Source organism: Lepidochelys olivacea (genome assembly GCF_965140295.1).
Source record: "Lepidochelys olivacea isolate rLepOli2 genome assembly, chromosome: 2".
Lineage (NCBI taxonomy): Eukaryota > Metazoa > Chordata > Testudines > Cheloniidae > Lepidochelys > Lepidochelys olivacea.
Window position 1 is genome coordinate 219,611,287 of NC_140412.1, and position 25,457 is coordinate 219,636,743.

Sequence of the window (25,457 nt, forward strand, 5' to 3'; positions counted from 1 at the left end):
GCGTTCCATTTAAGGAAGCAAATGAGGAGGAAAAAAACCCCTCTTTCTAGCCAGCTTTAAGAAACTTTTCCCTACCTATCATATTTTGTCAAATTTCTGCCAGAAGCCTTTAGACCTCATTTTGTATTAAGGATAAAGGGTAGGCCTGGCTTGACATGAGTCATTAGACACAGCTGAGGGCTCATTTCTTGGGAGACAGAATTAGGGAGGTAAATGGATCAGCAAGCTGGCAACAGAATATCTGTGCTAACTAAGATAGGTAAATGGGTCAGTAAAGGAAGAGACAGAATGTCTGTACTAGCTAAAGTCAGGGGGAACACCCAGGGAACCAACAGACAAGATCAGCCTGGAATGTAAAATGAGGTTAAGATAAAGTCATACATGAACAGTGAACGGACAGAGCTGGCTGTACAGGTACTGGTTCCTACAAAGTAACCAAGCCAATCCCCAAAAGTGTAATGCAATGTATAGTCAATGCAATGTAACGTGTAAACATATATGAAGGAAGAAGTTTTCTGTGTAACTTTGGATGTGTGGTATGCCTTATACCCCTCCTCCTATGCTTGAGTCTGATCAACTTATCATAACTTTGCTATATGCCAAATAAAGGAACCTGAGTGATGAGACTGGAGCCAAAATGAATTTTTGGGGAACTGAGAGGAAGTGGTCTCAGGGCAATTAGGAGATAAACCCCATTAGTGTTCAAGTCTACAAAGAAAAATGCTCTAAAAGTAAAAAAAGAAAGGGGGCTCTTTTGCCAACTTGCCACACATGGGATGAAGGACAGTTCACAGGCAAAGTAAATGACATGTTCACCACACAACAGTAAATTGGATGGCCCCATGTCTCCATTGTGTGGGGATACAGCATCAGCTAGAACAGTGTTTCTTCAGCCAGGGGCAGTGTATGTTGAATAGTGATACAGTATCTGTGGCTTCTTAATACATACAAATATGAAACTCTACTAATAGTATATTGAGAGAAATGGATGTTGTTTTGAAAAAAAACTATAGTCAGGGAGAGATTAAAATGTAAGGAAACCTACTTAGCAGAAATTGGCATAACAAGCTTGCATTGGATCGGAGTTCAGTGTACCAGGTGTTACATTTACTGCGGAAATGAAAAGCAGAGTACAATTCTGTATTTAATTCAAGCACAGGGAGAGGAAAAGGTTGAAGGGTAAAGCTACTTGTAGCTGAAGATGCCATTCCTAAATTTCTAAGGGCTCATTCTGTGCTTTGTGCTTTCCAAGAACCCAGCAAAAAAAGTGTTAGCAGAAATTCAAAAACATGGAATAATTTCAGCCATGGAGTTCACCAAATGGGCTGCAGAAATAGTGTATGATCCAAAAATGAAAAAAAGTGGAAAAGCTTGTGGAGATCCCTTTTTAAATCCCCTATCCAAAAAGCTTAATTACTAAACTGGCAGAAGAGGGGAAGTTTACCACAACTGACCTTTCCAAAGAAGAGCCAGGTTAAATAATTTCCTTTCTGTGTACACACAAAAGGGCTGTTCAGGAAAGGTTAAGTGAGATAAGATATAGATAGTGCAGTGGCAATGTTTCAAGGAATCGTGGGGTAGATGATTAAGGGGCTAAATGGTGTAATGTGTTATTTAGATGGCATATTTATGCCTGTGTAACAGGGCCAGTACCCCTCGTCATCCTTGGGTGGAGTATGGGTGTGGTAACCCCAGTTAAATCAATATGGTTGCGCGTAGCCACCGGGCTGAGTAATCCAATGGCCAGAGTCGACAGAACTCCCCTTGTCTTCTGGGAAGCATGGCCCGATGGGCCGAGTGAATAGGGCTCCCCTTGTTGGCTGGGAAGCATGGCCCGATGTCCAGGGTCAATAGAAGGGTAGAGTGGCTTAGTGGCCAGAGTCAATATAACTGCCTTCAAATGCAGGGTAGTATGTCCTAGCAGCCAGCACCTGGAGACGGACACCAGGGGGGTGGCGGCCCCAGTAGGGGGGGCCCAAGCCTGCCTGACTCCACTGGGCCCCACCCGGAGCCCTAACAGTGGCGGAGTGGTCTGCCACTTGGTCAGCGGGGATTCCCACCGAAACACGCGGATCTCTGAGGGTGGGAGGTACCACCTGTCACAGCCTGGGAGAGATCAAAGGGAACACGTAAGAAACTTGAAAAAAAAATTGCAAAAATAAGGTTTCATTGATAAAAGTGTGCCGTTTCTAGGTATTTGGGAGGATAGTAAATATGAAGCCATTGAGAATATAGCTGTAACCAAAAATGTTTCAGAGCTGAGATGATTTTTTTTGGTAATATTGCATATAATGGATTGTTTATTTGGACTGTATAAACCTTAATCATCCCAATGTTAAAAAAGTTATGTGGGTGTGACTCTGTAAAGTTTGGTCTACTGGTCAGAGAATTAGACTAAAACAGAAGATTTGGGTTCTCATTCCATCTTTGCCATTAATTTGTTCTATTACCTTGAACATGCCACTTCACCAGTATGTGCCTATTTGATCTGTGTGGACTATAAATTCTTCAGTGCCGAGGCAGTTGCTCATTATGTATTTGTACAGTGCTTAGTGCAATGGAGCTCCAATCTCAGTTAACTCTGTTAAGCACCATGAGAATACAAATAAATAAAGAGAGAAACAACAAACAGTTCCGATTTAACACATAACTTCTAGGACCTAGGGGTGACAGTGGACAAGAAGCTGGATATGAGTCAGCAGTGTGCCCTTGTTGCCAAGAAGGCCAATGGCATTTTGGGATGTATAAGTAGGGGCATAGCCAGCAGATCGAGGGACGTGATCGTCCCCCTCTATTCGACATTGGTGAGGCCTCATCTGGAGTACTGTGCCCAGTTTTGGGCCCCACACTACAAGAAGGATGTGGATAAATTGGAAAGAGTCCAGCGAAGGGCAACAAAAATGATTAGGGGTCTGGAACACATGACTTATGAGGAGAGGCTGAGGGAACTGGGATTGTTTAGTCTGCGGAAGAGAAGAATGAGGGGGGATTTCATAGCTGCTTTCAACTACCTGAGAGGTGGTTCCAGAGAGGATGGTTCTAGACTATTCTCAGTGGTAGAAGAGGACAGGACAAGGAGTAATGGTCTCAAGTTGTAGTGGGGGAGGTTTAGGTTGGATATTAGGAAAAACTTCTTCACTAGGAGGGTGGTGAAACACTGGAATGCGTTGCCTAGGGAGGTGGTGGAATCTCCTTCCTTAGAAGTTTTTAAGATCAGGCTTGACAAAGCCCTGGCTGGGATGATTTAATTGGGGATTGGTCCTGCTTTTGAGCAGGGGGTTGGACTAGATGACCTCCTGAGGTCCCTTCCAACCCTGATATTCTATGATTCTCTCACTGTTAATGTGCAGTGGTTCTTTAGGAGGGATGGGAGCAGTAGTTGCACATATGCATAAATCCATAAAAGGAAAACCTATCACAATTGCTTCCTTAACATTATCAAAGGCTGAAAGTCCCTCTCAAAGACATGGATATTAGGCATTATTTTGGGAGTAATTAAATTACACAAATACTTTTTTGTTGTTGTTGTTGTTAAACCAGAAAAAATCATCTTGATCCCTGACCAAAAGTCCCTTAGAAAGATACAGGATTCACCTCTAGCACCTGCCAGGATGCATTCTGAATATGAAAGGTAAGTAGATTCAATCATAAATAACAGAGCTAGACCAACATCTCACATCGGCTCAGTGGAGTGTGGCTGTCTTCCAGCAGTACAACTGAGAGCGTGACAAAGAAGTTTATGAACAGGGTAAGGAGAACTGCAATTATCTGCACACACAAAACAACAACATTACAGGGAGCCAGGGACTTAACATACCTGATTTTGGGAGTAGCAATTATGGCATTCTTTAGAGAAATGCTGTATCTGTCCACACTGATGGCATTAAGCCTGTTTTTCAGAACATCCTATATAACTAGCGTTTGTAAGAGTATCCACAATGGAAGAATGACTTTGATTGATGCAATGGGGGAGGATAAAATGCACAGTACTTACTAAAGAAGTATACTGCCTTTACCACCACCTTTACTTCTTCATCTCTGCACCTCTAAAAATTGCAGTATTAATGGTTTTGGTGTTTGGGTGCAGTCTGCAGTTCCCTGAAAAATTATTTTAGCCTGTGCCAATTTGGTGACCAATACATATAGCTTTTCATAACGTCACTTATGGCTCAAGCAGTAATAGCTTAAGTAAGTGTGGTATGGTGTTTTTCCCCCTACAGGAGCTAATCTGAATAATCTTTTTAGACAATTCTAGTGCTGACATATAATAAGTTCCTGAAAAGTAGCAACATACTCACCCACTTCCTGTGCTCATTGGTAAAATTTGTGTTATTACAGTTACTTTAGGCACAGAAGAGTTATTTTAAAGTTGAAATTGTAGTAGCATGCCAGTGTCACCTAACTACCACGGTCTTGATAGGTGGATTAGACTGACTAAACAGACAGTACCACTGTATCAGCAAAAGTTGCTTCTTGGCATTGGAGAGGTCATTTCCCATTAATATCATGTAATAATTGAAGAATTCAAATGTCAGTGGTACACAGCCTAAACTTCACAACTAATGAAACCAACCACACCTACAGATGTTGCCATCCTTATTCTGGAGTAGTGGATCTCAAATGTGCCAAGAAGTCAACAAAGGAAGGCAAAAGCCTTCTAGAGCAGTGTAATTATGTTTATTCAAATGGCTCTGATCCAACTTTTATTTTGTCTTCTCCCTTACTTTGTTTGCTAACACGTAGCTCTCTTGGCCCTGGTCTACACTAGGACTTTAGGTCGAATTTAGCAGCGTTAAATCGATGTAAACCTGCACCCGTCCACACGATGAAGCCCTTTATTTCGACTTAAAGGGCTCTTAAAATCGATTTCCTTACTTCACCCCTGACAAGTGGATTAGCGCTTAAATCGGCCTTGCCGGGTCAAATTTGGGGTACTGTGGACACAATTTGACGGTATTGGCCTCCGGGAGCTATCCCAGAGTGCTCCATTGTGACCGCTCTGGACAGCACTCTCAACTCAGATGCACTGGCCAGGTAGACAGGAAAAGAACCACGAACTTTTGAATCTCATTTCATTTGGCCAGTGTGGCAACCATGCAGAGCACATCAGCAGAGGTAACCATGATGGAGTCCCAGAATCGCAAAAGAGCTCCAGCATGGACTGAACGGGAGGTACAGGATCTGATCGCTGTATGGGGAGAGGAATCCGTGCTATCAGAACTCCGTTCCAGTTTTCGAAATGCCAAAACCTTTGTCAAAATCTCCCAGGGCATGAAGGACAGAGGCCATAACAGGGACCTGAAGCAGTGCCACATGAAACTTAAGAGGCAAGCCTACCAGAAAACCAGAGAGGCGAACGGCCGCTCCGGGTCAGAGCCCCAAACATGCCGCTTCTATGATGCCATTTTAGGGGGTTCAGCCACCACTACCCCAGCCGTGTTGTTTGACTCCTTCAATGGAGATGGAGGCAACACGGAAGCAGGTTTTGGGGATGAAGAAGAAGAAGAAGATGATGAGGTTGTAGATAGCTCACAGCAAGCAAGCGGAGAAACCGGTTTTCCCGACAGCCAGGAACTGTTTCTCACCCTGGACCTGGAGCCAGTACCCCCCCGAACCCACCCAAGGCTGCTTCCTGGACCCGGCAGGCGGAGAAGGGACCTCCAGTGAGTGTACCTTTTAAAATACTATACATGGTTTAAAAGCAAGCATGTGAAAGGATTACTTTGCCCTGGCATTCACGGCTCTCCTGGATGTACTCCCAAAGCCTTTGCAAAAGGTTTCTGGGGAGGACAGCCTTATTGCGTCCTTCATGGTAGGACATTTTACCACTCCAGGCCAGTAACATGTACTCGGGAATCATTGTACAACAAAGCATTGCAGTGTATGTTTGCTGGCGTTCAAACAACATCCGTTCTTTATCTCTCTGTATTATCCTCAGGAGAGTGAGATATCATTCATGGTCACCTGGTTGAAATAGGGTGCTTTTCTTCAGGGGACACTCAGAGGAGCCCATTCCTGCTGGGCTGTTTCCCTGTGGCTGAACAGAAATGTTCCCCACTGTTAGCCACAGGGAGGGGGGAGGGTTGAATCATAGAATCATAGAATCATAGAATATCAGGGTTGGAAGGGACCTCAGGAGGTCATCTAGTCCAACCCCTGCTCAAAAGCAGGACCAATCCCCAATTAAATCATCCCAGCCAGGGCTTTGTCAAGCCTGACCTTAAAAACTTCTAAGGAAGGAGATTCCACCATCTCCCTAGGCAACACATTCCAGTGTTTCACCACCCTCCTAGTGAAAAAGTTTTTCCTAATATCCAACCTAAACCTCCCCCACTGCAACTTGAGACCATTACTCCTTGTCCTGTCCTCTTCTACCACTGAGAATAGTCTAGAACCATCTTCTCTGGAACCACCTCTCAGGTAGTTGAAAGCAGCTATCAAATCCCCCCTCATTCTTCTCTTCCGCAGACTAAACAATCCCAGTTCCCTCAGCCTCTCCTCATAAGTCATGTGTTCCAGACCCCTAATCATTTTTGTTGCCCTTCGCTGGACTCTTTCCAATTTATCCACATCCTTCTTTAGTGTGGGGCCCAAAACTGGACACAGTACTCCAGATGAGGCCTCACCAATGTCGAATAGAGGGGGACGATCACGTCCCTCGATCTGCTGGCTATGCCCCTACTTATACATCCCAAAATGCCATTGGCCTTCTTGGCAACAAGGGCACACTGCTGACTCATATCCAGCTTCTCATCCACTGTCACCCCTAGGTTCTTTTCCGCAGAACTGCTGCCTAGCCATTCGGTCCTTAGTCTGTAGCTGTGCATTGGGTTCTTCCATCCTAAGTGCAGGACCCTGCACTTATCCTTATTGAACCTCATCAGATTTCTTTTGGCCCAATCCTCCAATTTGTCTAGGTCCCTCTGTATCCTATCCCTGCCCTCCAGCGTATCTACCACTCCTCCCAGTTTAGTATCATCCACAAATTTGCTGAGAGTGCAATCCACACCATCCTCCAGATCATTTATGAAGATATTAAACAAAACCGGCCCCAGGACCGACCCCTGGGGCACTCCACTTGACACCGGCTGCCAACTAGACATGGAGCCATTGATCACTACCCGTTGAGCCCGACAATCTAGCCAACTTTCTACCCACCTTATAGTGCATTCATCCAGCCCATACTTCTTTAACTTGCTGACAAGAATACTGTGGGAGACCGTGTCAAAAGCTTTGCTAAAGTCAAGAAACAATACATCCACTGCTTTCCCTTCATCCACAGAACCAGTAATCTCATCATAGAAGGCGATTAGGTTAGTCAGGCATGACCTTCCCTTGGTGAATCCATGCTGACTGTTCCTGATCACTTTCCTCTCATGTAAGTGCTTCAGGATTGATTCTTTGAGGACCTGCTCTATGATTTTTCCGGGGACTGAGGTGAGGCTGACTGGCCTGTAGTTCCCAGGATCCTCCTTCTTCCCTTTTTTAAAGATTGGCACTACCTTAGCCTTTTTCCAGTCATCCGGGACTTCCCCCATTCGCCACGAGTTTTCAAAGATAATGGCCAATGGCTCTGCAATCACAGCTGCCAATTCCTTTAGCACTCTCGGATGCAACTCGTCCTGCCCCATGGACTTGTGCACTTCCAGCTTTTCCAAATAGTCCTTAACCACCTCTTTCTCCACAGAGGGCTGGCCATCTATTCCCCATGTTGTGATGCCCAGCGCAGCAGTCTGGGAGCTGACCTTGTTAGTGAAGACAGAGGCAAAAAAAGCATTGAGTACATTAGCTTTTTCCACATCCTCTGTCACTAGGTTGCCTCCCTGATTCAGTAAGGGGCCCACACTTTCCTTGGCTTTCTTCTTGTTGCCAACATACCTGAAGAAACCCTTCTTGTTACTCTTAACATCTCTCGCTAGCTGCAGCTCCAGGTGCGATTTGGCCCTCCTGATTTCATTCCTACATGCCCTAGCAATATTTTTATACTCTTCCCTGGTCATATGTCCAACCTTCCACTTCTTGTAAGCTTCTTTTTTATGTTTAAGATCCGCTAGGATTTCACCGTTAAGCCAAGCTGGTTGCCTGCCATATTTACTATTCTTTCGACACATCGGGATGGTTTGTCCCTGTAACCTCAACAGGGATTCCTTGAAATACAGCCAGCTCTCCTGGACTCCTTTCCCCTTCATGTTAGTCCCCCAGGGGATCCTACCCATCCATTCCTTGAGGGAGTCGAAGTCTGCTTTCCTGAAGTCCAGGGTCCGTATCCTGCTGCTTACCTTTCTTCACTGTGTCAGGATCCTGAACTCAACCAACTCATGGTCACTGCCTCCCAGATTCCCATCCACTTTTGCTTCCCCCACTAATTCTTCCCGGTTTGTGAGCAGCAGGTCAAGAAAAGCTCCCCCCTAGTTGGCTCCTCTAGCACTTGCACCAGGAAATTGTCCCCTACGCTTTCCAAAAACTTCCTGGATTGTCTATGCACCGCTGTATTGCTCTCCCAGCAGATATCAGGAAAATTAAAGTCACCCATGAGAACCAGGGCGTGCGATCTAGTAGCTTCTGCGAGCTGCCAGAAGAAAGCCTCGTCCACCTCATCCCCCTGGTCCGGTGGTCTATAGCAGACTCCCACCACGACATCACTTTTGTTGCTCACACTTCTAAACTTAATCCAGAGACACTCAGGTTTTTCTGCAGTTTCGTACCGGAGCTCTGAGCAGTCATACTGCTCTCTTACATACAGTGCTACTCCCCCACCTTTTCTGCCCTGCCTGTCCTTCCTGAACAGTTTATAACCATCCATGACAGTACTCCAGTCATGTGAGTTATCCCACCAAGTCTCTGTTATTCCAATCACGTCATAATTCCTTGACATCACCAGGACCTCCAGTTCTCCCTGCTTGTTTCCAAGGCTTTGTGCATTCGTATATAAGCACTTGAGATAACCTGCTGATCGCCCCTCATTCTCAGTATGAGGCAGGAGCCCTCCCCTCACAGACATTCCTGCCTGTGGTTCCTCCCAGTATCCCGCTTTCCCACTTACCTCAGGGCTTTGGTCTCCTTCCCCCAGTGAACCTAGTTTAAAGCCCTCCTCACTAGGTTAGCCAGCCTGCTCGCAAAGATGCTCTTCCCTCTCTTCATAAGGTAGAGCCTGTCTCTGCCTAGCACTCCTCCTTCTTGGAACACCATCCCATGGTCAAAGAATCCAAAGCCTTCTCTCCGACACCACCTGCGTAGCCATTCGTTGGCTTCCATGATTCGACGGTCCCTACCCAGGCCTTTTACTTCCATGGGGAGGATGGATGAGAACACCACTTGCGCCTCAAACTCCTTTATCCTTCTTCCCAGAGCCACGTAGTCCGCAGTGATCCTCTCAAGGTCATTCTTGGCAGTATCATTGGTGCCCACGTGGAGAAGCAGGAAGGGGTAGCGATCCGAGGGCTTGATGAGTCTCGGCAGTCTCTCCGTCACATCGTGAATCTTAGCCCCCGGCAAGCAGCAGACTTCTCGGTTTTCCCGGTCAGGGCGGCAGATAGATGATTCAGTCCCCCGGAGGAGAGAGTCCCCGACCACCACCACCCGCCTCCTTCTCTTGGGAGTGGTGGTCGTGGAACCCCCCATCTCAGGACAGTGCATCTCATGCCTTCCAACCAGCGGAGTCTCCTTCTGCTTTCTCGCCCCAGACATATCATCTGGTCCACTCTCCGCAATGGTACCTGTGGAGAGAACATGAAAGCGGTTAGTTACCTGTGTCCGCGTTGCTGGAACCCGGACATTCCCCCTTCTTCTTCTGGAGGTCACATGTTGCCAAGCTTCTTCACTGGCCTCTTGGCTCCACTGTGCCACCTGCTCTAAATCTTTAGAGCTTTGTGCCCGTAGAAGCATATCCTGACTTTTGTCCAGAAAATCCTCCGTTTCTCGTATGCAACGCAGGGTTGTTATCTGTTGCTTCAGACCTTCAATCTTTTCTTCCAATATGGAGACCAGCTTGCACTTTGTACAGACAAAGTCGCTTCTGTCCTGTGGAAGAAAGACAAACATGGCACATCCAGTGCAGGTCACAACAGCTGAACCCCCCCTTCCATATCACCTTCCTACTATGAGCTTCCTCAGAGAAGTTGGCAAGATGTAAGCCATCTTGGGGGGTAGCCACACGGTGGGGGGAAACAAAATGCGACCTTGTAATGAAAGCACATGTGCTATGTATGTAATGTTAACAGCAAGGTTTACCCTGAAAGAGTGTAGCCACTGTTTTATAAAATGTGTCTTTTTAAATACCGCTGTCCCTTTTTTTTCTCCACCAGCTGCATGTGTTTCAATGATCACAGGATCTTCTCCTTCCCAGAGGCTAGTGAAGATTAGAAAGAAAAAAAAACGCACTCGTGATGAAATGTTCTCCGAGCTCATGCTGTCCTCCCACACTGACAGAGCACAGACGAATGAATGCGTGGAGGCAAATAATGTCAGAGTGCAGGAAAATACAAAATGACTGGGAGGAGAGGTGGCGGGCTGAAGAGAGTAAGTGGAGGGCTGAAGACAGAGCTGAAGCTCAAATGTGGCGGCAGCGTGATGAGAGGAGGCAGGATTCAATGCTGAGGCTGCTGCAGGACCAAACCAGTATGCTCCAGTGTATGGTTGAGCTGCAGCAAAAGCAGCTAGAGCACAGACTGCCACTACAGCCCCTGTGTAACCAACCACCCTCCTCCCCAAGTTCCATAGCCTCCACACCCAGACTCCCAAGAACGCGGTGGGCGGGCCAACCAGCCACTCCGCCACAGAGGATTGCCCAAAAAAAAGAAGGCTGGCATTCAATAAATTTTAAAGTTGTAAACTTTTAAAGTGCTGTGTGGCATTTTCCTTCCTTCCTCCACCACCCCTCCTGGGCTACCTTGGTAGTCATCTCTCTATTTGTGTGATGAATGAATAAAGAATGCATGAATGTGAAGCAACAATGACTTTATTGCCTCTGCAAGCAATGATTGAAGGGAGGAGGGGAGGGTGGTTAGCTTACAGGGAAGTAGAGTGAACCAAGGGGCGGGGGGTTTCATCAAGGAGAAACAAACAGAACTTTCACACCGTAGCCTGGCCAGTCATGAAACTGGTTTTCAAAGCTTCTCTGATGCATACCACGCCCTCCTGTGCTCTTCTAACAGCCCTGGTGTCTGGCTGCGCGTAACCAGCAGCCAGACGATTTGCCTCAATCTCCCACCCCGCCATAAACGTCTCCCCCTTACTCTCACAGATATTGTGGAGCACACAGCAAGCAGTAATAACAGTGGGAATATTGGTTTCACTGAGGTCTAAGCGAGTCAGTAAACTGCGCCAGCGCGCCTTTAAACGTCCAAATGCACATTCTACCACCATTCTGCACTTGCTCAGCCTGTAGATGAACAGCTCCTGACTACTGTCCAGGCTGCCTGTGTACGGCTTCATGAGCCATGGCATTAAAGGGTAGGCTGGGTCCCCAAGGATACATATAGGCATTTCAACGTCCCCAACTTATTTTCTGGTCTGGAAATAAAGTCCCTTCCTGCAGCTTTTGAAACAGACCAGAGTTCCTGAAGATGCGAGCATCATGTACCTTTCCCGGCCATCCCACGTTGATGTTGGTGAAACGTCCCTTGTGATCCACCAGAGCTTGCAGCACTATTGAAAAGTACCCCTTGCAGTTTATGTACTCGCCGGCTTGGTGCTCCGGTGCCAAGATAGGGATATGGGTTCTGTCTATGGCCCCACCACAGTTAGGGAATCCCATTGCAGCAAAGCCATCCAGTATGACTGCACATTTCCCAGGGTCACTACCCTTGATATCAGCAGATCATTGATTGCGTGGGCTACTTGCATCACAGCAGCCCCAACAGTAGATTTGCCCACTCCAAATTGATTCCCAACTGACCGGTAGCTGTCTGGTGTTGCAAGCTTCCACAGGGCTATCACCACTCGCTTCTCAACTGTGAGGGCTGCTCTCATCTTGGTATTCATACGTTTCAGGGCAGGGGAAAGCAAGTCAAAGTTCCATGAAAGTGCCCTTATGCTTGCGAAAGTTTCGCAGCCACTGGGAATCGTCCCAGACCTGCAACACTATGCGGTCCCACCAGTCTGTGCTTGTTTCCTGATCCCAGAATCGGCATTCCACAGCATGAACCTGCCCCATTAGCACCATGATGCATGCATTGGCAGGGCTCATGCTTTCAGAGAAATCTGTGTCCATGTCCTGATCACTCACCTGACCGTGCTGACGTTGCCTCCTCGCCCGGTATCGCTCTGCCAGGTTCTGGTGCTGCATATACTGCTCGATAATGCGTGTGGTGTTTAATGTGCTCCTAATTGCCAAAGTGAGCTGAGCTGCCTCCATGCTTGCCTCGGTATGGCGTCCGCACAGAAAAAAGGCGCGGAACGATTGTCTGCCGTTGCTCTGACGGAGGGAGGGGCGACTGACGAAATGGCTTACAGGGTTGGCTTCAGGGAGCTAAAATCAACAAAGGGGGTGGCTTTACAGCAAGGAGTATTTCAGGCAGGACTTCACGGAGGGTTCCAATAAGAAATGGTGCACTTAAGTTATTGTTCTTATTGGAACAACGAGGTTAGTCTGGCCTCTGATTGATACATGGCTAGATTTACCTCGCTGCACCTTCTCTGTGAGTGACTGAAGTGTGACATAGAGGAATGAGTCCCCTAAACAGGGGATGGGGGGAAGCAAATGAGTACAAAACAAATCTGGTCTATTTCTTGTTTTGATCCACTCCATCTATCTTTTACATCTTTGGCTGGCAGCAGATGGTGCAGAAGGACTGCATGCCATGCTCGGCAGAAGATGGTACAATAGGATTGCTAGCCATCCTCATCTCTTGCCTGCCCAGCAGAAGATGGTACAGTACGACTGCTAGCAATCCGTATCGCCTGCCTGCTCACCATAAGATGGTTCAATAGGACTGACTGCAGGACTAAAGAGAATGACCTGGTCAAGTCACTCCAAATTTAGTCCCTGCGCCCATGTCTGCCTAGGTGCTCCCGGCCGACATGGCCAGGAGCACCTCGAACATGACGATGACGGCTACCAGTCGTATTGCACCGTCTGCTGCCAGAAGGCAATGGGTTGCTGCTGCTGGGTAGCAATGCAGTACCGCGTCTGCCAGCACCCAGAAGACATACGGTGACGGTGAGCTGAGCGGGCTCCATGCTTGCCGTGGTATGGCGTCTGCACAGGTAACTCAGGAAAAAAGGCGCAAAACGATTGTCTGCCCTTGCTTTCACGGAGGGAGGGAGGGAATGGGGGCCTGACGATATGTACCCAGAACCACCCGTGACAATGTTTTAGCCCCATCAGGCATTGGGATCTCAACCCAGAATTCCAATGGGCAGCGGAGACTGCGGGAACTGTGAGATAGCTACCCACAGTGCAATGCTCCGGAAGTTGACGCTTGCCTCGGTACTGTGGAAGCATTCCGCCGAGTTAATGCACTTAGAGCATTTTCTGTGGGGACACACACACTCAAATATATAGAACCGATTTCTAAAAAAACGACTTCTATAAATTCGACCTAATTCCGTAGTGTAGACATACCCTTTGGAGAACAATAATGGATGGTGTTAAAAGTTTTATTAGTGCTAAGATTACCTGTAGAGACTGTGGGCAGATCCTCAACTGATATAAATTGTCATAGCTCCTTTGATTTCAATGGAAGACCTGCCCCTATAAGAAGGAGACAGGGTGTTTTCTCTGACACATTACTGTTAAAAAGCATAAGTCAGAATTGGATACTAGTAATAAGATTGTACTGTTATAGGTTCGACATTTGTATTTTGTATAATATGAAAATGTCAGTAAATAGAAAGTTTGAAGGAGCTGATTTGTCTTTTGAAGTTAGACAAGCCAATAAAAAAAATAGAGACAAGAGGTTAAAAGCTATTCAAATGATTTTTAGAAATGTGCCCTTTGCAGCAGTTGTTCATTTTGAATGAAAATGGTTAATTAGAAAATTCATTTTTCACAAAAAAATTTCGTATTTTGATTCATCATTAAACATTTTTCCTGAGTGCAATAGTTTTACAGTTTCCCAAAGGGACATTTCACTTAATTTCATTTTGGATTAGCTGGTGCACTGAGTTTGAATTTAAAGTTTAAAGGAACCATTTGATTTTAATAACTTTTCTGTGTAGTGTTCCATTGAGTTTGAATTTTAGCACATAGAACTACTTTTCCATAAGGTGATTTTTAGTAAATCCCTGTGTGTAAAAGTAAGATAAACACACATCACTGAGTTTGTTATTGCAATTAAATTATTGGATTTGTACATTTGAATATGTTTTGAGCATTGAAAAGCATGAAGAGACTGGTCATAGACACTGGTCATAGACACTTTTCTAACACTCCAAAACTTGAAATAAGACTGTGTTTATTCTTAGATCTCAGAGAATATTAAAATGCCATGCTTTTCTAAATATACACAGTAAATTCAGGAAAGCAACATTTCTTCAAAGGCACCTCAAAAGCAAACTCTTCAACAATATCCATTTCTTTAGATTCTGCACTCTTCGATCAAAATGAGGATTTATTTCCCAAATAAAAAGTCAAAGCTTTTAATTACTCTTTCAGATCATCTTCTTCACACAAACTTTGCCCATCTTCCATTTTTCAGATTAAGATTGTGAGGTTCGGCACTTCTTTAAAAACAGGAGTTTGGGTGATGCTGGCCATTGATCCCATGCCAGTTGTCCAATTTGCAAGTCCTGTTTTTTTGCCTCATCTTTGTATTTTTTATTTCCTTTAAAGTCCATACAAAATATATAGGTTTATGAAGTTCTCTTAGCCATTGGTATACAGTATCATGCTCCCAGAAATGCCCTGTTAGTTAAAAAAGGCTTGAATTTTCAACCAAACCAATAAAGTTAAAAAACAAGTCAAACAAACAAACAAGAATGTGTATTGTTGTACATTATAAGAGAATAAGTGAATATGCTATGCATTGAACATTCTTTCTTCAGTGCCTACAATTACTATTGTTAATGGGAGATACTTTACCACATTAAGGATAGAATAAACTGAAAAATACATTGTAAAAAAAAAAAAGAGCACACTCTAATGACACTGACTCCTTGGTTATTTGGAATGGCTAATTGTCACAACTTTGTTTTCCATAAGGTTAGATTATGCACGTGGTCCTACATGCATGTTCAGACCCATAATATGCTCACAGCTCTTTGCCCCAGCCCCTGTGAGTTCATTAACACCTCTCAACTATGTGGTTGTGGGCTCAGTTAACAATGCTACATGCTGTGGTTATAACCAACCTGATGGGACTAGAGAAAGGAATCATAAACTTGAAAAGAACTTTGGAGGGCTTCATTTTGAAAAAAATGACATCCACGTGTTCCAAGGAGAATCCACCGAAGTCAATTGCCAACTAGAGTGTGACCATGAATTGCTGTTGTATGACCAGCCTTCTCTTCCTATCAGGATGTCACCGTAAGGACAGAAATGGAGGTAAGTCTTTCTGCACCTAGACTGAGCAACATGGCCAGGCAGATATGTGCAGCAAATAAGGTACCACCCCATTGGTCCAATCTGGATGGATGCAGGTCAGTTGTGAAGAGTTCACAGATTCAGGTAAGGGCATAGACTGAACATGGGACAACCTTCGCTTTTGCCATAGTTACAATTGCACCAACCATGAAGGCTCAAAGAAGGTAACGGAGAAGGAAGTTCCAAGAGTTAAGTTCATTGTATCTGCAAACACAGGTGCTGATCCTCCAGGAAGCTCCATGTGGCTTATGCAGAGTAACATGCAGGATTAAGGACTTCATAAGTAAATCTGCACATGGGCCATGGGTTTCTCTTTTTAAAGCAGGCTTTGGCCATTTGAAATGGTGTAAGTGCAGTGCAATATTGCACTGCCCCAGGAGCAGACCAAGGATCCACCATTGACTAAGAGAGTCCTTGCTTCCTCCTGTGATGCTGGTAGACCAGGTGCAAGCTCAATCCTAGGTCCCTAGGCCTCAAGAGAACACCATCAAATACATAGGTGGAAATTAGTCTGACTTGCCTGTGTGTTAGTGTTGCTGAAATGGGTATTAGGCTTGTAACAATGTGTTTAGACTTTATGAAATGCTTGTAAGTTGCTGCACGCATTAATCTCAGTTATAATATCTGTAACCCACATTATAAATGTTTGTTCTGAAACTGTAAATCCAGTTAGGAAAGAAACATCACAAAAGTGCGAAATACTGGCTTGCACCCATGAGGAGGGATTATCTCGGCCCATCAGAAAGTCCTATTGAGTCCAAATTAGCCCTTGTAAGCTATAAAAGAACAAGGACTTGAGTGATTGCTTCCAGCACACCCATGAAGAGGTGGATGTGCAGAAAGATGTCCCATCAGCTTGGACTCTAGGGAAATGGGGATAAAAATCCCTTAGCAGAAGGAATTAGGGTCTTTTTGTGCTGTTTGGACTCTAAGGGGCAGAAATTCCTAAACATAAGCAAGAGATCCCCAAGATTAATTTGGTTTAGTCCTAAAGGATTTATAGAGCTGGCATATTTGCATCAGCTCTATCACATATGAAACCTGAGACTGCAGCTCATTTGTGTGTGCATGTTTATCTATTTTAACCTTGTAAATAGCTCTCATTTCTTTTTCTTAGTAATAAAATCCTTAGTTAGTTTACTATAGAATTGGCTACACACGTTATCTTTGATGTAAGATCTAAGGTGCAAATTGACCTGGGGTAAGTGACTAGTCCTTTTGGACTGGGAGTAACCTGCATATTTTGTGATCTTTGGTGTTAAGTGACCTCTATCAGAGTCAAGCTTTCCTGGATGGCAAGATAGATTGGAATACCCAAGAGGACTGTCTGTGACTCCATGTTAAGGCTGTATAGTGCCTGAGGAGTTTACATTTGTCACTCGGTTGGTGAAATCTAAGTACAGAACTCACAACCAATTTGTGTCCTGCTTCTTAACTGTCTGCCCTGAGGTTGGTATTCTCACTCGTGAGCCCCTCCAGGCAGTGTGACACTCCCTTGTTCCAGGGGAAAGTATACTTTGCCAACCCTTTCCCTGGAGCAGGCTACTTCTCTCTCTGTTATGGCTCAGCTGTGGTGGCTGGCACATTGTGGAGACAGAACCAAGCATGTGCTCATTCCCCAGCCCTGCTCATCCACTGCTCAACTTGTACATGAAAGGGGAAGTTGCAACTCATAATGTGGGTAGCCAGTGCAAGGGTGACAGAAACACCTTACACCTCCTTACTTTTGGGTGGGCACTTAGGCAGGCTCCTATTTGACTTATAAATTTGTCATGTGAAATATTAAGTGTGGTGCATTACTGAAATCACTACAATAACTGGGAGACCACCTCTTCGTGTAGAAATCACTTCTTCAGGTTTGCTTAGAAAAAAAGCACACAGTGGCAAATATAGCCTACAGCTATGAAATCTAATGGATCAGTCAATGTACTGAATTATGTTCATTCTAGGGCTGTCAATTAATCACAGTTAACTCACGCAATTAACTCAAAAAATTAATCGTGATTAATTGCAGTTTTAATTACACTGTTAAACAATAGAATACCAATTGATTATGCATTAAATATTTTGGATGTTTTTCTACATTTTCATATATATTTATTTTGTGTTGTAATTGAAATCAAAGTGTATATTTTTTATTGAAAATATTTGCACTGTAAAATGATAAAATAAATAGTATTTTTCAATTCACCTCATACAAGTACTGTAGTGCAATCTCTTTGTTGTGAAAGTGCAACTTACAAATGTAGATTTTTTTGTTACATAACTGCACTCAAAAAAACCCAATGTGAAACGTTAGAGCCTACAAGTCCACTTAGTCCTACTTCTTGTTCAGCCAATAACTACGAGAAACAAGTCTGTTTATATTTACAGGAGAAAATGTTGCCCTCTTCTTATTTACAATGTCACCAGAAGGTGAGAACAGGCATTTGCATGGCACTTTTGTAGCCAGCATTGCAAGGTATTTACGTGCCAGATATGGAAACATTCGTATGCCCCTTCATGCTTCCAGCACCATTCCAGAGAACATGCTTCCATGCTGATGACGCTTGTTACAAAAATAATACATTAATTAAATTTGTGACTGAACTCCTCGGGGGAGAATTGTATGTCCCCTGCTCTGTTTTACCCACATTCTGCCATATATTTCATGTTACAGCAGTCTCGGATGATGACCCAGCACATGTTGTTCATTTTAAGAACACTTTCATTGCAGATTTCACAAAACACAAAGAAGGTTCCAATATGAGATTTCTAACGATAGCTGCAGGACTCAACCCAAGGTTTAAGAAGTGCCTTCCAGAATTTGAGGGGGATGAGCTGTGGAGCATGTTTTCAGAAGTTTTAAAAGAGCACCACTCCGATGGGGAAACTATAGAACACAAACCACTAGAAAGAAAAATCAGCCTTCTGCTGGTGGCATCTGACTCAGATAATGAAAATAAACATGCATCGGTCTGCACTGCTTTGGATTGTTATCGATTAGAACCCATCATCAGCATGGATGCATGTCCCCTGGAATGGTGGTTGAAGCATGAAGGGACATATGAATCTTTAGTGCATCTGGCACATAAATATCTTGCAATTCTGGCTACAACAGTGCAATAAGAATGCCTGTTCTCACTTTCAGGTGACATTGTAAACAAGAAGTGGGCAGCATTATCTCCTGCAAATGTAAACAAACTTGTTTGTCTGAAAAAAGAAAAGGAGTACTTGTGGCACCTTACAGTCTAACAAATTTATTTGAGCATAAGCTTTTGTGAGCTACAGCTCACTTCATTGGACAAGAAGTAGGACTGAGTGGACTTGCAGTCTCTAACATTTTACATTGTTTTATTTTTGAATGAAGTTTTTTTGTACATAATTCTAAATGTGTAAGTTCAACTTTCATGATAAAGACATTGCACTACAGTACTTGTATTAGATGAATTGAAAAATATGATTTCTTTTGGTTTCTTACAGTGCAAATACTTGTAAGCAAAAATATAAAGTGAGCACTGTACACTTTGTATTCTGTGTTGTAATTGAATTCAATATATTTGAAATGTAGAAAACATCCAAAAATATTTAAATAAATGGTATTTTATTATTGTTTAACAGTGCTATTAATCGTGCGATTAATCATGATTAATTTTTTTTAATTGCTTGACAGCCTTAGTTCATTCAAAACTCTGTAGGTGCAATTGTAAACAGAGTTCTATCCTTCACAAATGCACATTACTTTCAGCCACTACAAGACATAGTATGAATCAGTATAATACTGTCTTTTTTAATTATGTGCTCAGTATATTGGTTTACTGTCCTGTTGTGCTCGGTTCACTGACCTGAAGAAGAGATTTTAGTAATGGAAATGTTCCTGTATCAATACTGTACAATCAAAACCAAATACATGTTTGGCACTTGGTTCTGTATTTAGGCAATGGTATTATCAAAGACTGAAATTGTATCATGTGAGAAAATATTGTCAATTGATGCCATTTGTGGGTGGAGAGTGGAGGGCATCTGAAGGTGCGGAGAGCTGAAGGAGGAAGAGAAAATGTAAAGAGAATTAAAGGATTTAAGACAAATTTTCAGTTGTAACCAATCTTTTTGTTTAGTGCAAATGATTACTTACACTGGGATGTGCTGCAGTTTTCTCATTTCCCCAGATACCTATAAACTGTGCCTCTAGATTTGATCATTTCTCTTCAATTGACCCCTCCATCTCAATTGCTACTGATGACAGAGAGAGAAGTTTGGAAATGATCATGGAGCAGCCAGATTTGCCTTCCTATAAAATAATTGGGATTTTTCATCTTTCTCACAGAAATTAAAAATTCAGAGACCTCTTGGGGAATTCAAAGAGCCATGCCAATGTTAATGAAAATACAGTTCATATCACAGTCGGGAGAGTGGAAAGCAATGAATGCCATGAAAGTAACTGAAAGCTTCACCTTCAGTCTCTTTTTCCAACTGAAACCTCTTCCTTCTCCACACAATACTTCCCAAATTGGTATTAGACTATAAGAATGTCTGTCATTTTAAAAAAGGGATCGTTATTTAATGTTAATGATATTCACTGAAATAAAGCTTTCTGTGGGACTTGTGGCCTGTATGGGAGAAGGAGGTTTCAGAGATGGGACAGCTGGCTGTCTGATCCTAACCCCTTTGATTGCTGGGAGATGATGAATCTTCCCTCCAAAGGGGGTCAAAGAAGGCACTGCCTGTCTTTGATGCTTTTCCCTTACCACTCTGTAATTCATACACAGGAGTTGGGGAACGAAGTCAAAGGCTCTACCCCGGCCAAGGGAGGGATTTGGCAGTCATGTAGCTACTTTACATCTGGCCTAAGGGCAGAGTGTCCCCCTCAGGAAATGCCATGGGCTTTGAGTCATGGAGCAGGCTTTGGCCCATAATTTTTCTTCACATGATATTTCCATTTCCAGTTCTAGTTTATTTCAGTTTTATCTAAAACTCTAGGCACTTCCAGATTTTTAAAAATAAAAACAGAAAACATGTGTAGGATAATAAAACCAGACCCATATAATAATAGCTCCCACATATCCCATCCCATTAATCTGCTCAAGAGAAAAGATGAAACTCGGAAGCATAGTGATGTGACATTGACAAACAAATAAATAATAGTGCTCCTTTGAACCTTAGAAAACTCTTGTTTTATCTGAACTGGTTCACACCTCCCATGTGTTCGTCCATGACACTCTACATACTCGCACACCTAGTTTACTTATGATAATGATGAATATACTATACATTTAAATTCCATCTCTTATTCTAAAGAATCCCAAAGAGCTATACAGACATTATAAACCATACATATAATAAGCACTGCAACTTCCGCTGAAATGTACACACCACTGGGGTGGAACAAATCAACTCGTTAAAAGTGCACAGAAGCACTGCTCCTCATTTTAGGAAAATAAGTGAATGTCATATCCAATTGAAATTGCTCACAAAATTGTCCTAGGCAGAATAATTACCCCAATTAGAATTTGGCCAGAACACCAGAGTTCTCCCAGGCACCTGGACATTACAGGGATGCCAGCCTTGCTCTCAGACTTTAAGGAAAATTAATGCAAAATTTTAGGGAGGTTGCTTGGACCTATCTCCTCCCTCCTTCCCCAAGGAACTCAGGATCGCTCTCTCCCTTTCCCTGTCTATAGACAAGGAGGGAGACTGCCTCCACCCTGCATTGTGCCCTTCACCCCCACACCCAGCAGGGAGAATTGGAGGATGGGCCCTAGGAAAGTTGCACTCCTATGGCCCTTAATTATCTCAGCCAATCCTGGACCTCAACCTTCTTCCTGGGATGATCCTCCTCTTCTCCCTCCTCTGTTGTGTTCCCTCTCGCCACCTCCTCCCTTTGCTCTGGCTGTTCCTCTCTTGCAGGCTATGCAGTGAGTGTCTGACAGGAGGTAAGTCATTGTGATTGGGGTGCTGAATTCACCGCCCAAGCCACAGGCTGTACATCATTCTCTAACTGCCCCACATTGACCATGCTGGAGCACACTAGGGGCCCAGAGCACATAAACATAGGTCCTTTGGTGTGCACACAGGACAGTTAGAGAGCAACACACAGCCTGGGGCCTGGACAATGAATCCAGCAGCTCACCACTGCATTCAAATTGCCATGGCTTGCCTCCTGCCGGACCCTCACTGTGCTGTCTGCACATGTGTCCCAGGGACTATGTGTTGGACCTGAGTGGTGATGAGTGACACATGCAGACACATAGATACATACACACCAACCACTAATTTAGGTTTAAATTTACTAATTTTGCAAGCACCCGCACACACAGAAACACACACATAAAATGTATAGATGTGGGTGTATGCACTTGCAAAATTATTAGATTTAAACCTGAATTAGTAATTACATGTAAAAATCAGGAGGACTGTGGAAAATCAGGGAGGGTTAGCATATCTGAGATTACAATGATAGGAAGCTTTGGAAAAGAAAACAGCACACAAACAAAGATAAATCTAATTATGTTTTAATTTAAAGTATGTTTATTCTGGCTCTCCTCTTTCAACATAAAATGAAAGGTCAACAAAAATTGTTTGACTTTTCCCCTGCCTAGGCCCTCTGCCAAGTGGTTCCCTGCTCTAGAATCTCACCTGATTCACACATCAGCAAACTGATTTCAAAATGAATACCCTTGGCCAAATTCATGGTTGGGGTCACTCCATTAGCTTTAGCTGTCTCCCCGCCACAGGACCATGAACTGCACTTGAACTTCTCCGATTCCCATATTTAATATAAGAATAGAACTAGATTGGAAATATGCTTTTGTTTTGTATGTTCTCTTTGTATGTTAGCGTCTGTGTTCTTCGGCACTACCATTATTCAGTATTTTGTATGAAGTATGAAGTCTTTTCAACAACAGTGAAAGTGCTTGAGCTGCAGCATATTGTTCAGTGAAATACACTGGACCTTTTTGTCTTTGAGTGGTACCCAAGGGACCCAAAATGCCAAACAGGAGAGGATATTCTTTTCCGGATAGCATCTGGCATCTTGGCTGACTCCCCAGATGCTATTGGCAGATTTGCTTTCAGAACTGTCATGTAGTTAAGTTCCTGATAGGCTGCTGTGCCCTTGTAGATGCGATCTTTTCACTCACCCTTCTTTCTAACATATTTTAGCACTGGTTATTTATTTTTTTAATCTAGCTCCACTATATAAAACAGTACAAGAGAGAACAATTCAAGCTTCTCTGTTATTTGTACTGAGAAGAAGATTTCAATACTTAAAATGCCCTTGGCCACATATTAAAGCGGTAGGGCAGTTAATGGAGAAGGGGAGTTGCTCTCTTTAATTGCAAGGTGTCTTGTCCAGCAGGCTGGAAGGAAAAGGGTTGTTGCTCTTTCAAGGCTCCCTCTCCCCAGAGAGTTGTCTGCTCCACATAAGTAGCAGGAAACAGACAGCCAGATTAGGTTGGTGGGGGGACTTGCTGTTCCTGCAGAGGTGACTGGAAGAAAAGGGGGGGGTATTTATATCCAAGGTTGAGCCAAGAATGCCCTCTTTTTACCCAGAGTCAAGCACCACAATATCTGGCACCTCAAGGTAAAAATCACAGATTGGAAATGAACTGATTTACATTACCTCACAGAGCTGAGGAATTTACATGAAGAAACATCATTTGGGAGATTGAGAGAAGCCAAGATCACCCAGGAGTCAGATCAAAATTATACCGCAAAATCCGATGGACTTGACTTTGTCATTTAGTCACCGCTCTGCACTGAGGACAAAGCACCTCCAGAGGAAGCTCATCAGAAGCAGAGCTGGTTAGAGAAACTTTGGCAGACTAATACTCTGTTGGAATATGCAGGCTTACTGAAATAGAAATGCTTTGCAAAATTGGATTAATTTTGTTGGAATTTCATTGAGAGAAAAATGAGAAAAGAGTTCTGACAATGTTGAAACATCCCATTTTGACTTATTTTTAACAAAATGGTTCCATTTTTCATTTTGAAATGACTTTTTGTTTCAAAATATTATTTTTGAATTATATTTTATATTTCTATATATTGCTATAGGTGAACCCCTTCTAAATATTAATTGGTTCTGTGATGGGGTATACTTACCCCGCACTGGATATGAAGGGATTAAACCTGCACTCTTGGCAGCAGAAGCCATGCCCCCTTGTCCCTGCTGGCCATGCTCCAACAGAGTAGTGGTATAAAAGGGAGCAGATCAGCTCAGTTGGGGCTGACTATTGAGAAGGGAGGATGCACATTGCAGGTTCCAGTCTAGGTACTGCTGAAGCCCCAAACTGCAGAAGTCAGAGGTGCTGAGACACAGGCAGATAGTCAGATTCCTCAAAAAGGTTGGAATTGCCGGGAGTAGCACAAGCCAAGGAACCTAGAGACCCCAGAGACATCCGGACAACTGCACTGGGAGACATGGTAGAAAATGGCCTAGGGGAACTAGACAGTGGACTGGTTATAGAACTGGACATTAAGTCAACATGTCGGATCTCTGCTAACTCAATGGCAAGCACACTCACCACTGCCAGGGCCCTGGGCTAGTATCCGATTGAGTAGGGAGGGCCTGGCTTCCCCTACTCTGACTGCCACCACCTCCAGGTGGCAGCCCACTTCTTTGACTTGCCACAAGGCTGCACAGTCCTGAGGAGAAGGGTAGCCTTATTGACTCTGGTCACTAGGCCGCACAGCCCTGTGGAAAGGAGCTGTCTTACTGATTCTGGCCCTTGGGCCACACCACCCTGCAGAAAAGGGCAACCATATTGATCCTGGCCACTAGGCCACATAGCCCCATGGAGAGGGGCAGCCTTATAGACTGACCATTATACCCTACTGCCCTAAAAATAAGGATAGCCAGATAGACTTAGCTGCAGGACTACAACACCCTTACCCCACCCCAAAGGGGAACAGGGTAAACTTGCCTCTCAACAGGCTCATACTGTTAGTGACAATCCTAAGTGTTTCACTCAGACCCTAACAGTGAATAATCCAATTACAGAATATCTGTCCTGAAGCAAGTAAGTAAAATAGAGTAAGTTATGGATGGAAATTCAATCTTAGTATTATACTTTTGGGTTTATTGTGGATTTAAGGTATTTCTTTTATAAAAGACACTTGGCAAGTTGACAGGGATTTACTGTACTCTACTTTGTTTATGTTTATGGCAATGTTTTTTTAAAAAATTAAACAAAATGCTAACTTTGATGTGGTCCAGCAGGTGGTTCCTTTTTACTAAAATTTGGCACATAAAGTATAATAGATACTTAAATTGCATCATCATCATCATCATTTTTTGCTCTCACAATGAGAGAGGTACTGGAGGTCACTCCTTCCATAAGCCTGGAATTTCCTTTCTGAAGCAAATCTTATTAAGGGGCATAATTCCTTCCCTGTTTTCTCCCTGAAAATCCTCAAAACCTGGCCAATTTACTCTAGCTGAGCACCAAAGAGAGGTTTTCCCCCAACAGCATAATTTTTGTTGTTTCAATGGTTGCCATTAAAAACTCAGTGTCCACCAAATACTATCCCAGAGGTATTTGAGGTACCACAATAGTTCTCTTGATTTAGAGTAAGCAATTTGTGGTATTCAGATAATGTGATGAAGCAGAGAAACCATGCACCAGCACAGAAGGGGTTAAAGATAGCCTTTGGGCCCAGCTAGCCACACAGCAGGTTATGGAAGGTAGAGAACAGGAGAGAGCCTGGTTCAGTTTGGGGCTGACTAGTGAAGAGGTACGAGTGAGCTGCCTCTCTACCTGAGGGGAAGAACAGAAAGCTGTCCAAGGTCCATGATGGGGCACTACTAGAGTCAAGCCACTTGGAATATATGCGCCATGCCCCAAACTGAAGGGACAGCAGAAGGAAGTAGCCCAGGGTAGCGGACATAGAGTTCCTGCTGGGAAGTCCCCTAGTCAGGGGTTGACTTACGCAGGGCCCTGGGCTGGGACTCAGT